This window comes from Pistacia vera, unplaced genomic scaffold (assembly GCF_008641045.1).
Source record: "Pistacia vera cultivar Batoury unplaced genomic scaffold, PisVer_v2 Contig151, whole genome shotgun sequence".
NCBI classification, from domain to species: domain Eukaryota; kingdom Viridiplantae; phylum Streptophyta; class Magnoliopsida; order Sapindales; family Anacardiaceae; genus Pistacia; species Pistacia vera.
Genome location: NW_022195586.1, coordinates 152,635 through 164,320, shown reverse-complemented (window position 1 = coordinate 164,320; position 11,686 = coordinate 152,635).

The following is an 11,686-nucleotide window of genomic DNA, read 5'->3' as shown; positions in this document are numbered from 1 at the left end:
TGTGCCCAAGCAATAGACATCAATCTTCTCATTGCAAGTAATCTTCTTATTGCGGGCCACCCTTGCAAGTGAATACTCAGGTGGAACAAATCCAAGCCCTGTGCTTTTTGGTGCAGGGGTTTCCAAGTGAATTTCACCCTCCGGAATAAACTCAGATACTGAAAAATCAAATAGTTTTACAACATATTGCTCATCTAGTAAAATGTTGCATGGTGAGAGACTTCGAAAAACAATAGGTCTGGGGAATCCAATGTGAAGATATGCAAGTGCATAAGCGATCTCCATTGCAATCTTTAACCTGAGTTTCAACAATAAAGGTCCAAGATGGGGTTGAGAATGACACAAAATATGTTTAGCAAGTGTCGTACATCCAACGGAATCAAAAACTAGAATGGGAATTCGAGTTTCCAAACAACATCCGATCAACTTCAGAAAATTCTTATGTTTCATTTGTGTTGCAAATACAATGTTGTTGATGCCTTGTCGAATTGCTTCTTCTTCTTCTAGGAAGATAATGGATTCAAACTTCATAACTAAAATCTGACGGTCTTGTAAAAAGCCATTGTACAATTTATAAAAAGTTGTTCTTGTTAGAATTGATCTCTGATTGTCATAATTAATTGTTGCTTCCCTGAGCTCTTTCTCAGAGAAACTACGAATAGGATTACATTTGCCATTAAAAGTGGCAATCAATTGTTTCAGTAACATTGCACCATTCAATAACATAACACCATTCTCCAAATTATTATCGTTTTTTCGGGGAAAACATGAACTCATCTTACTTGATCTACACAAAACTCAAGAAATAATTTCACTTTATTTAACTAATAGTTTTGGAATATGAAGAAGTATCCAAGAGATTTTTTTTAAAAAAAAAAAAAAAAAATCGATCCTGTATGCATATAAACACAGTGTGAAAAATAGGTGTTGAAAAAGGTGAAACAGAGTTGCAATGAAAGTAAATATACATGCAGAATCAATCAACAAAATAAAACGAAGGGGTTTACAAGGAAGATGTTGTACCCGTATGGATGGCCAATTTAGGTGTTGATTCAGCTAATTCTTCAGAAAAAAGCAAAGCCTGAGTTTGAGAGAGCTCAGGAATTGTCACTTAAGCATGATGAAAATCTGATCAAGCACAATTGATGAACATCTATATATAACCAGGAAACTTACTTCTTCAAAGTCAACCATAGTTTATTAATTAAGTTTAGTCGGTAATTTAAAAGCAATGAGACACTTTCAACTGCCATGGAATCCTTCAATGTATCAAGACAATTATTTATTCTCTACTGAATAATTAAGAGAGGGCAGGTAGCTATTGATGACGAATATAATTCAGAAACCTTGACAGAGACTCTTTAGTCTATAAACCAGAAAACGATTTTTTGCAAATAAAAATATAGAGCAAAGTCTTCCCTATTAACCAAGAATTATTCAAAGTTACAATGAAACGAGTATAAATTAAAATATTAGCCATTTCTATACATTTGCCTGAGCTGTTTTGCTGCTTCAACCATAGTTGGTCTTTCTTCTGGTAATGTAGAGGCACATTTAAGGGCAAGTTCTGTTAAAGCTCGTAATAAATCCTCTTTTCCAGGATTTAATCCATCTCTAACAGTTACAGGATCTATTATCTCAATAAACCGATTATTTTGACCAATACAATCCTTCACATGTTGCAATAACCATGAATCATCTGTTGAAAAATGGCTTTTAGCAAAATCACATGGGGTAGAAATGATAATGGAGAAAGGTTTAGGGACTNACAGACAGCTCGGAATACGAACAACCGCGGTTCGCCGGAAAACGTTAATTTTTCGGCGGGTCTCCGGAAAACGGTGGCGGAAATGGGATCCGAAGGTACCGATGGAAAGCTCTGGTGATGGGGAGTTCAGATCAGGTCCTGGGGAGGTGAGAAGTCGCCGGAAATGAGTAGGATCTGGCCTGGAAGATGAAGAGTCGCAGCGGCTAAATCACGGATTCCGGCGGTTTTCGCAGCGGCTGAAGCAAGGGAAGTGTAGATCCGGCTATGGGGAATGAAGATCTACCCTTGGGGAGCTGGAAAGTCACCGGAAAACGACCAAAACTGGCCAGGAAGACGAAACGACGCGGTGGAAGACGAAGCGTCGCGGCGTGGTGGTTGGCTCACGGTGGTGATGAAGGGATGATGGTGATCTGTGGTCGAAGAAGCCGAAGAGTCACCGGAAATGGAAGACGAAGGGTCGCGGTGGTGGAAGATGAAGGGTTGCCGGAAAACGTAATGGATGGCGGCCTCCTGTTCACGCGATCTGAAATTTTGTTTTATAGAACAATGTGTAAAATTTCAGTTCAGTCCCTGCATAATTAAAAAGTGACAAAATCAGCCCCTTAAAACATGACATTTTACCCCCTAAACAGCATAAATGAGACAAAATCACCCTTAATCCATAAACCACAACCTAATATCAACTCATATATTTTCCAAAATCATTCCAAACACGTTAAATTCATAAGAAAAATATTAGGAAGCGATTTTCGTGAATAAATTCATAAATTCTTTAATTGTCTCAATATACTTCAATTTAATCACAAATGGGGTATTTTTATCACCAAAATAGAGTCACTTTCATGACTCTAACAATAAGCGGGTGATTGATTTTTTATAGGGTGTCCGAGAAAGGAACCGGAACCTGCATTTTAGGTTCCGATTCCTTGAATTGAAGAACCTGTACTATGCGGTTCCGGTTCTGGTTTTTCTGGAAAATGTAGGGTACCCAGAACTACTCACTCCTAATTAAAGTTAATGTCAGATATAATAAGTATATAATTTAATTAAAGGCCTAGCTCTGTCATTGGCAGTTTCAAGTGTGAAAGAGTTTCGATTAAACATATAATTTAATTATATTTACCAAACAAATTTGGCCCAATTAAAAATAAGTCACCCACTTGGAAATATTTTTGAAAAAAAAAAAAAAAAAAAACTACCTACTGACTTGTCAATTTTATTGAGGAATTCATATCTTGGTATACAACATAATAAACCTCAAATTTTAATAAATATTCAACTTTTTAATATGCAACTCTCAATGAAATTGGCATTTGACTCAATCCTTTAAACTCAACATGCCAACCATATCTTTTACCAAATTAATAATAATGCCGTTTCATATTTTCTTACACCAAAATCGTCCTCACTTGTACTATTTCCATTATTTGTTGATTATTAATGTGATAGCATAGACTTAATTAAAAAGGATTTATGAATTACCGCAGCTATTTGACTTCCACCATACTACCATACTAATAACAAATGAAGTTGATTTTCTAAACTAACCAATTTATAAATTCTAAGTTGATAATGAAAGTGATATTTTTCCTTTTATATTAGTGATAACACGTATAAATTGATCCAAACATCCCGATAATATAATAAAAAAAAAATCAGTTTTAAGAGGAAAGCAAGGCACAACACCCACTTGTTTATTTATGTGGATCATGGAAGCGACGTTGCAAACTTACCTAACTAAACCTACCAATCACTCATCAAATATAGCCATTATTGGATCAACTTTTCTTTGGCTTCTACTTATCGATAATAAGTAATTGTTTCTAAAACTGCAGAGAATAGACAAAATCTACTTCTACTTGAAAACTTAAGAAATAGTTTATTTGAATGTTTTCAACTACTACCATGGCAATGAAGGCATGAATTACTGACACATCCATTAAACAAGGAAAGCAGAATCCTTAATACATAAACTGATGACATGCTAACTAGACTTGTACATTTTTTCTGAGTTGCTTTGCCACATCTATCATATTTGGCAGATCTTCTGGATCAAAACAGAGACATTCGGACACCAGCCTTGCAAGAGCTAGCAATTGTTGTTCTTTTACCGAACATATTCCCTCTCCAACAATTGTCAGATCTATTATCTCATTTAGATTAGTAGGTCCAATATCCTCTATCTGCAAACCTTTATTCTTGAGAAAGTTTAATAAGCCCTGTCCACTCATAAGCATAAATAGCAATGCACCAAAGGCATAAACATCACCCTTCTCATTGTCATTGGTAGTAAACTTCCTTTTGGAAGCTATTTCAAGTGAAAGTTCGGGTGGAACATATTCATACCATACTTTTTTCGGAAAAGGGACTTCCAAGTGAGTTTTACCCTTTGGAATAAACTCAGATATTGAAAAATCAAATAGTCTTACAATGTACTGCTCATCAAGTAAAATGTTATGTGGTGCAAGACTTCCAAAAACAATAGGTCTATGGAATCCAAGGTGAAGATATGCAACTGCATGAGCTATCTCCATTGCAATCTTTAACATAAGTTTCAACAATAAAGGTCCAAGACGGGGTTGAGAATGACCCAAAATACGATCAGCAAGTGTAATACATCCAACGGAATCAAAAACTAGAATGGGAACTCGAGTTTCTAAACAACATCCGATCAACTTCAGAAAATTCTTGTGCTTCATTTGTGCTGTAAATACAATGTTATTGATGCCCAGTTGGATTACTTCTTCTTCGTGTGGGAAGCAAATGGGTTCAAACTTCATAATACAAATCTGACGGTCTTGTAGAAAGCCATTGTACAACCTATAAAACATTTTATTTGTTGTAATTAACCTTTGATTGTCATAATTAATAGTTGCTTTCCTGAGCTCTTTCTCGGAGAAACTACGAATAGGATTACATTTGCCATTACAAGTGGCAATCAACTGTTGCAGTAACATTGCACCATTCTTCAAATTATTATCGTCCTTTCGAGGAAAACATGAACTCATCTTACTTGATCTACAAAAAAACTCATGAAATACTTTCATTTATTTAACCTATAATTTGAAACATCAAGTATACAAGTATTAGAAAACATGAAAAAAGAAAAAAAAATTGATCCTGTATATATATAAATACATTAGCTAACTACAGTATAACTTTACACAAATGAATGTTCTATGTATTTTATTCAGAAAAAGAATGTTTTGAACTAAGATGATTATCTACCGTAAAGAAAATTAATCAAGAGTAAAAATAAGTGAAAGAAAGGGATTTACAAAGACGATGTACCTGTGATAGGAGGATGGCCAATTCGTTGCCCTGTGCTAGTTAATCGAAATTGTAAAGAAAAAAGAAAGGCCTGAGTTTGACAGAGCTAAGGAACTTTTTCAGTTGAAGGAGACCATAAAATGTGATGAAGCACAATTAATAAACTTTTATGTACATAACGAGAAATCTTATTCCTTGGAAGTCAGCTGCCCTTGAGTCCTAAAGAAGACTTACACGTTCTTCACGGAATAATTCGCATGTGGCTTAAGAGAGAACACGTAGCTGTTGATGGCGAATTCATGTGCCGTATAGACTAAGATATACGTCTACCTGAGCCGTCCACAGCATATTAAATTAACAAACCCCAAACAAGGAGCCCTCTGATAAATGGGCTTTGGGTATAAATTAACAAACCCCCAAACAAGGAGCCCTTTGATAAATGGGCTTTGGGTATAAATTAACAAAACCCAAACAAGAATTATTAACAAGAATTATTTAATTTTTTTCTCGAGAAAACATGTTACAGTAACAATTAAGCAGAATTCTGCTTGACATTCATCTCCTTTTTTCATAAAATTCAGCAATTGCTTAGAGAATGACTTGTGCTCTAAAATCTAGATTACAATTTCTTTTTTCTAAGTGGATTAAAGTTAATATTCTCTGTCAAGCAGTTCTGAATGCAAATTTGTTGAGAGCACCGAGACTTTTGCCGAGTCGAAGAAGTGAAGATCAAACCAAACAAGCGTATAAGATGCTATCTGATTTCTTCAGGTTTGCATTAAATACATTTCTTTAATGCAACCTGAAGAAATACTTCATGTTGACTTGCAGATATGGAATTCATGTTGACTTGCAGATATGGAATGAATACTTCATGTTGTCGAGCTAAAATACTTGTGGAGTATTTTGGGGAGGACTTTGGTCATGACAAATGTCTAATGTATGTAATATTTCTTTTAATATCAAAGTGAAATCCACTTCTGTATTGGATTAACCAAATCAAACTGTTTTTGAAATATTTAAGAAGTGGGTTTTATAGTCTTCTATATTGTTATTCTCTTTTTAATATTTTGGATAAATATATGTCTAGTTCTTGTAATTATGCTATTATATCGTATCACATTTGAGGTGAATCATAATTCATGAATAAATAAAAGTGAGTTTTATTTTGAAAAAGGTAATAATAGTTGAAGCATTTGTATACAGGTGTGATGTGTGTTAATGGGCCTCCTGGAATGCAGAATTTGAAAGAGGAAGAAAATATTTTGATGCAGGTTATTGCTACTTATAGTGTAAGTGTTGTAGCTTCTCTTCCCGTACCTTGCGGCTTTATCTTTCTGTTTACATGTGAATCCATGCATAATCTCATCTTTGGAAGTTATTGTTATGGGCCAAGTTTAATACCTAGATCAGTAACACTACACTCATAAATCCTTCTCACTAATTTTCTTGATAAACGCGATGTGTCAGCTCGTAATTGGTCATCTCGCAAGGGTCTACTTGCCCAACAATGGGTTTTGCCATATTAAATGCAACTGACCAATACTAGTTGTACGTTAGTGTTTATAGTAAAAAGTTGTGAAAAGTATTTGTTAGCCTATCTTATTTTACTAGATAGATGTTTGGACACTATTTTTCTAATGGTTTATGCCAAAATTCAGGTTGGAACTTTATTCTACAATGTATGTGTAGAAACAATGATTGCTTATCACCCTTCATTTTTGTTTAAGCCCGGAGGATGAGATTTTGATAATGCATTGTGGGGCAAATGGGTAGTAGCCAGTCTCCTATTTAACTCAATTCTAATCTTCGTTTGCTATATAATAACTCACAAATATAGCCATTATTGGATCAACTTTTCTTTGGGTCCATATCCATAATAAGTAATTGTTTCTAAAACTACAAAAATAGACAAAATGTACTTCCACTTGAAAACTTAAGAATAGTTTATTTGAATGTTTCAACTACTGCCATGGCAATGAAGGCATGAATTATTGACACATCCAAAACAAGGAAAGCAGAATCCTTAATACAGAAACTAATGACGCAACTAGACTTGTACATTTTTCTGAGTTGCTTTGCCACATCTATCATATTTGGTATCTTCGGGTCAGGACAGAGACATTCCGACACAAGCCTTGCAAGAGCTAGCAATTGTTGTTCTTTTACCGAACATATTCCCTCTCCAACAATCACCGGATCTATTATCTCATTTAGATTATCGGTTAATATATCTCCATTTGAAAGCCTTTATTCTTGAGAAAGTTTTTAAGCTCAATCCACTCAAAAGCATAAACAACAATTCGCCAAAGCAATAGCATCAACCTTCTCATTGCAATAAACTCCTATTGGGAGATTTGCAAGTAAAGGTGTGGGTGGAACCTATTATACCTACTTTTTTCGTTTTTTAATTAAGAACTTCAAGTGAGTTTTACCCTCTGGAATAAACCAGATACTGAAAAATCAAAATAGTTTTAAACATACTTGCATCAAGAAGAAAGATGTTCCATGGTGCGAGACTTCCAAAAAACAATAGGTCTAGGGAATCCAAGGTGAAGATATGCAACTGCATGAGTTATCTCCATTGCAATCTTTAACATGAGTTCAAAATAAAGGCCAAGATGGGGTTGAGAATGACTCAAAATACGATTAGCAAGTGTCGTACATCCAACGAAATCAAAAAACTAGAATGGGAAATTGAGTTTCTAAACAACATCCGATAACTCAGAAATTCATTATGCTTCATTTGTGCTGCAAAATACAATGTTATTGATGCCCTTTGGTTATTTCTTCCTCTTCTGGAAGAGAAATGGATTCAAACTTCATAACAAAAATCTGACGGTCTTGTAGAAAGCCATGTACAACCTATAGAAAATTTTATTTGTTATATATAATCTTTGATTGTCATATAATTGTTGCTTTCGAGCTCTTCTCGGAAAAACTATGAATAAGATTACATTTGCCATTAAAAGTGGCAATCAACTTGTTCAGTAACATTGCATCATTCTTCAAATTATTATCGTCCTTTCGGCGAGGGAAAACATGAATCATCTTACTTGATCTACAAAACAAACCCATGAAATGCGTTCATTTATTTAACCAATAATTTGGAACATCAATGTACAAGTTAGAAAAACATGAAAAAGGAAAAAAAAAAATTGACATGTATGTATATGAAGCTAACTATAATATAAGTTATACAAAGAATGCTCTATAATCTATATCTTTTATTCAGAAAAGAATGTTTTCGACTTAGATCATTGTCAACCTAAAGAAAATCAAGAGTTAAAAGTAGGTGAACCAGAGGGATTTAAGAAGGCCGTACCATATGGTGAGGATGGCCAATTCGACCGGTGCTAATAATCGAAATTGTGAAGAAAAGAGAAAGGCTGAGTTTGAGAGAGCCAAGGCAATTTTTCAGTTAAAGTAGAAATAAAAATCTGACGAAGCACAATTAATGAACTTTTATGTACACAACCAGGACTCTTATCCTTGAATGTCAGCTGGCCCTAAAGAAGACTTATATGCTCTTCACTGGAAAATCCCTTATCTTTGGTGGGAACGTGTGGCTTAAGAGCAGTGGCGGTTCCAATGAAGATGAGTGGAGACCACGGGGTCCCACTCAATTTTAAAAAATTAAGATTATATTCATTTAAATTTTGTTCTCATAAACCTTAGAATTTTTGGAACAAAACAGTCTCTACGGTAAGTTTGGATTTTGTTTTTGTGAAACCCCATTTTAATCCTAATATATATATACGTATTTTTTGTGATTTTTATTTTTATGCAAGTGGGATATATAATTAGCAGATTATAAAACTGATCCGGGACAACTCCGAGAATCCAAAGTGAAGAAGAAAGTACATTAGCTACATCCATTGCATCTTCAATCTGATGTTTCATCAGTAAAGGTCAAGAAGGGGTTGAGAGTTGCCCTGAATACACAATCAACAAGTGTCCCACGTCCTATAGAATCAAAAACTAGAATGGGTATTCAAGTTCTAAACGCATCCGATCAACTTCAGAAATTCTATGTTTCATTTGTGGAAATGAATACAATCGTATCGATGCCTTGTTGGTGTGTATTCTATGTTGATAGTATAATGGACTTCAAACTTCAAAATAGAAACAACGGTCTTGTAGAAAACCATTGTACAATTTTTATATTTTTTGATCTATAATTAGTCTTCGTCCATAATATTGTGTGGCTACCTTGAGCTCTTCTATGGAGAACTACGAATAAGATAAAATTTGCCATTACCATAGGCAATAACTCTTTAAGTAAGATTGCACCATTCTCCAAACTCTTTATCTCTTTCCGGGAAAATATGAACTCATCTAACTGATCCACACAAAAACCATATGAAAAAGATATTGAAATGAATGTTCTATATGTTTTATCTGAAAAGGAATATTTTTAACGAGATAATGTCAATGTGAAAAAAATAAGTGTTAAAAAAGGTGGAAACAGAGTTGCAATGAAAAGTAAATATACATGCATAATCAATTAACAAAATAAAACAAAGGGGTTACAAGGAAGATGTTGTAACTGTATGGATGGCCAATAGGTGTCATTTCAAGCTAATTGTTCAGAAAAAAGCAAAGCCTGAGTTTGAGAGACGTCAGGAATTTTACTCAAGCATGATGAAAAATGATCAAGCACAAGTGAAGAAATCCATATATAACCAGGAAACTTACTTCTTCAAAGTCAACCATAGTTTATTAATAAGTTAGTCGGCAATGAGACACTTTCAATGCCAATGGAATCCTTCAATGTATCAGGAAAATTATATGAAAACATGAAGTACTGAAAAAGAAATAGAGGAAGATTCATTAAACAATGAAAAACAACCGGAGAAATTACAATGAAAACGAGAGTATAAAGAAAATATTAGCCATTTCTATACATTTGCTGAGTTTTTTGCTGCTTCAACCAAGTTGGTCTTCTTGGTAATGTAGAGGGACATTTAAGGGCACAGTTCTGTGAAAGCTCGCAACAAATCCTCTTTTCAGGATTTAAAATCCATCTCCAAAATTACAGGATCTATTATCTCAATAAAACCGATCATTTTGACCAATACAATTCTTCACATGCTGCAATAACCAGAATCAGCCCACATTTTCACAACGAGAAGAATCGAATGTTTTGTCAGTCAACAGAACAAGTAGCAAATCACCAAAAGTGAAAACATCGCACTTCTATTGCAAAACCAACACTTACGTACTAAGGTGCAAAAAATCCCATTGTACCAAACTACCCTGTATCTTTATGTAAGTTTCGCCTTCTGGAATATACTCGGATAGTGAAAAATCAGATAGTTTCACTATGGTTTGTTCCTGGAATAAGATGTTGTAGGATTGATACTTCTAAAAACAATCGGCCTAGAGAAACCAATATGGAGATGCAAGTGCATTAGCCATCCCATAGCAATCTTTAACCTGTGTGTCAATAGCAAAGGCACAAAATGGGGTTGTCGAGGACCATATATATGATCAGAAGAGTTTCCAATCAACAGATCAAAAACTAGGAGGGGAATTCAGTTTCTAAGCAGCAACCGATCAACTTAAAAAGATCTTGTGCTTCATTTGTGATGCCAATACATGTTGTTAAAGCAATACTCGTATGCATCTAACCTACTAGGACAGTCGCTAAACTCATGACAGAAACTGAATAGTCTCGAGAATACCCTTGTACAGCTCATATGATGCAGCTTTGTTAAACTTTTCCTTGCATCAAAGTTATCTGTTGCCGTCTTGAGCTCTTCCTCAGAGAGAAGCTACGAATCGGATTATATTACCATTACACATGCAACAGCTTTTTAGTAAGTATTGCTATTCACCATCATAGGTGATGTGTTAGGTATCTGTACCTGATGCTTGGATATTCCTGAAGAATCCATGCAATAATTTTACCTTGTTAACTATAAAACATGACGCATATTAAGGAAGAATTGACCATCATGATTCATACCAATAAAAAATTAATTATAATACCTTGAAGCTAGATCAGAACCTTTGAGAGACAGATCATCTACAAATTGGACCTTGAGAGCGCTGCCTCTTCTCCTATGGAAGTCTTCTCTCAAAAATTGTCATACACTAGAAATTCTTATCACTAGGACAAGGAAGTTTCTTTCTTTTTTCTGTTCAACAATTGCTGCAATGAATTCAACCAAAACAAATGATGGCTCAAGGGGGAAGTGGTGGGGAAACATTGGAAAGATGGAAAATTCTCAATATCAGGCGATAAAGTTGACTTTTCAAGGTGGGATGACGACAATTTCCCACCAGAGGTTTGGCGATATTCATTTTCCCACCAAGTTTGAGAAAAAAATTTCCCACCATCGTTAAGATCCGGGTGAGGTCAGGTAACTGACATGATATAGTTACTGTAAAGACAAAAAACCTTTATTATTTGAGCTGCATTTCTTCCGATCTTTAACATCCCTGCTCGCGGTGGAGAGGAGCTGGCAGTGTTGTGGTCTAGTGCAAGTTAGGCTGGTACAATGAGCTGGCGGGGTTGTTTTGCGACTTAGCCGCGTTGAAGGTGGTTCAGGGTAAACGTGAAGACTTTGGAGTGGGGGCGGTGTTGGTGGCAGGGTTGGAGGTGGATGGTGGTGGTGGGTGGTGGTGGTGGTGGTGGAGTAG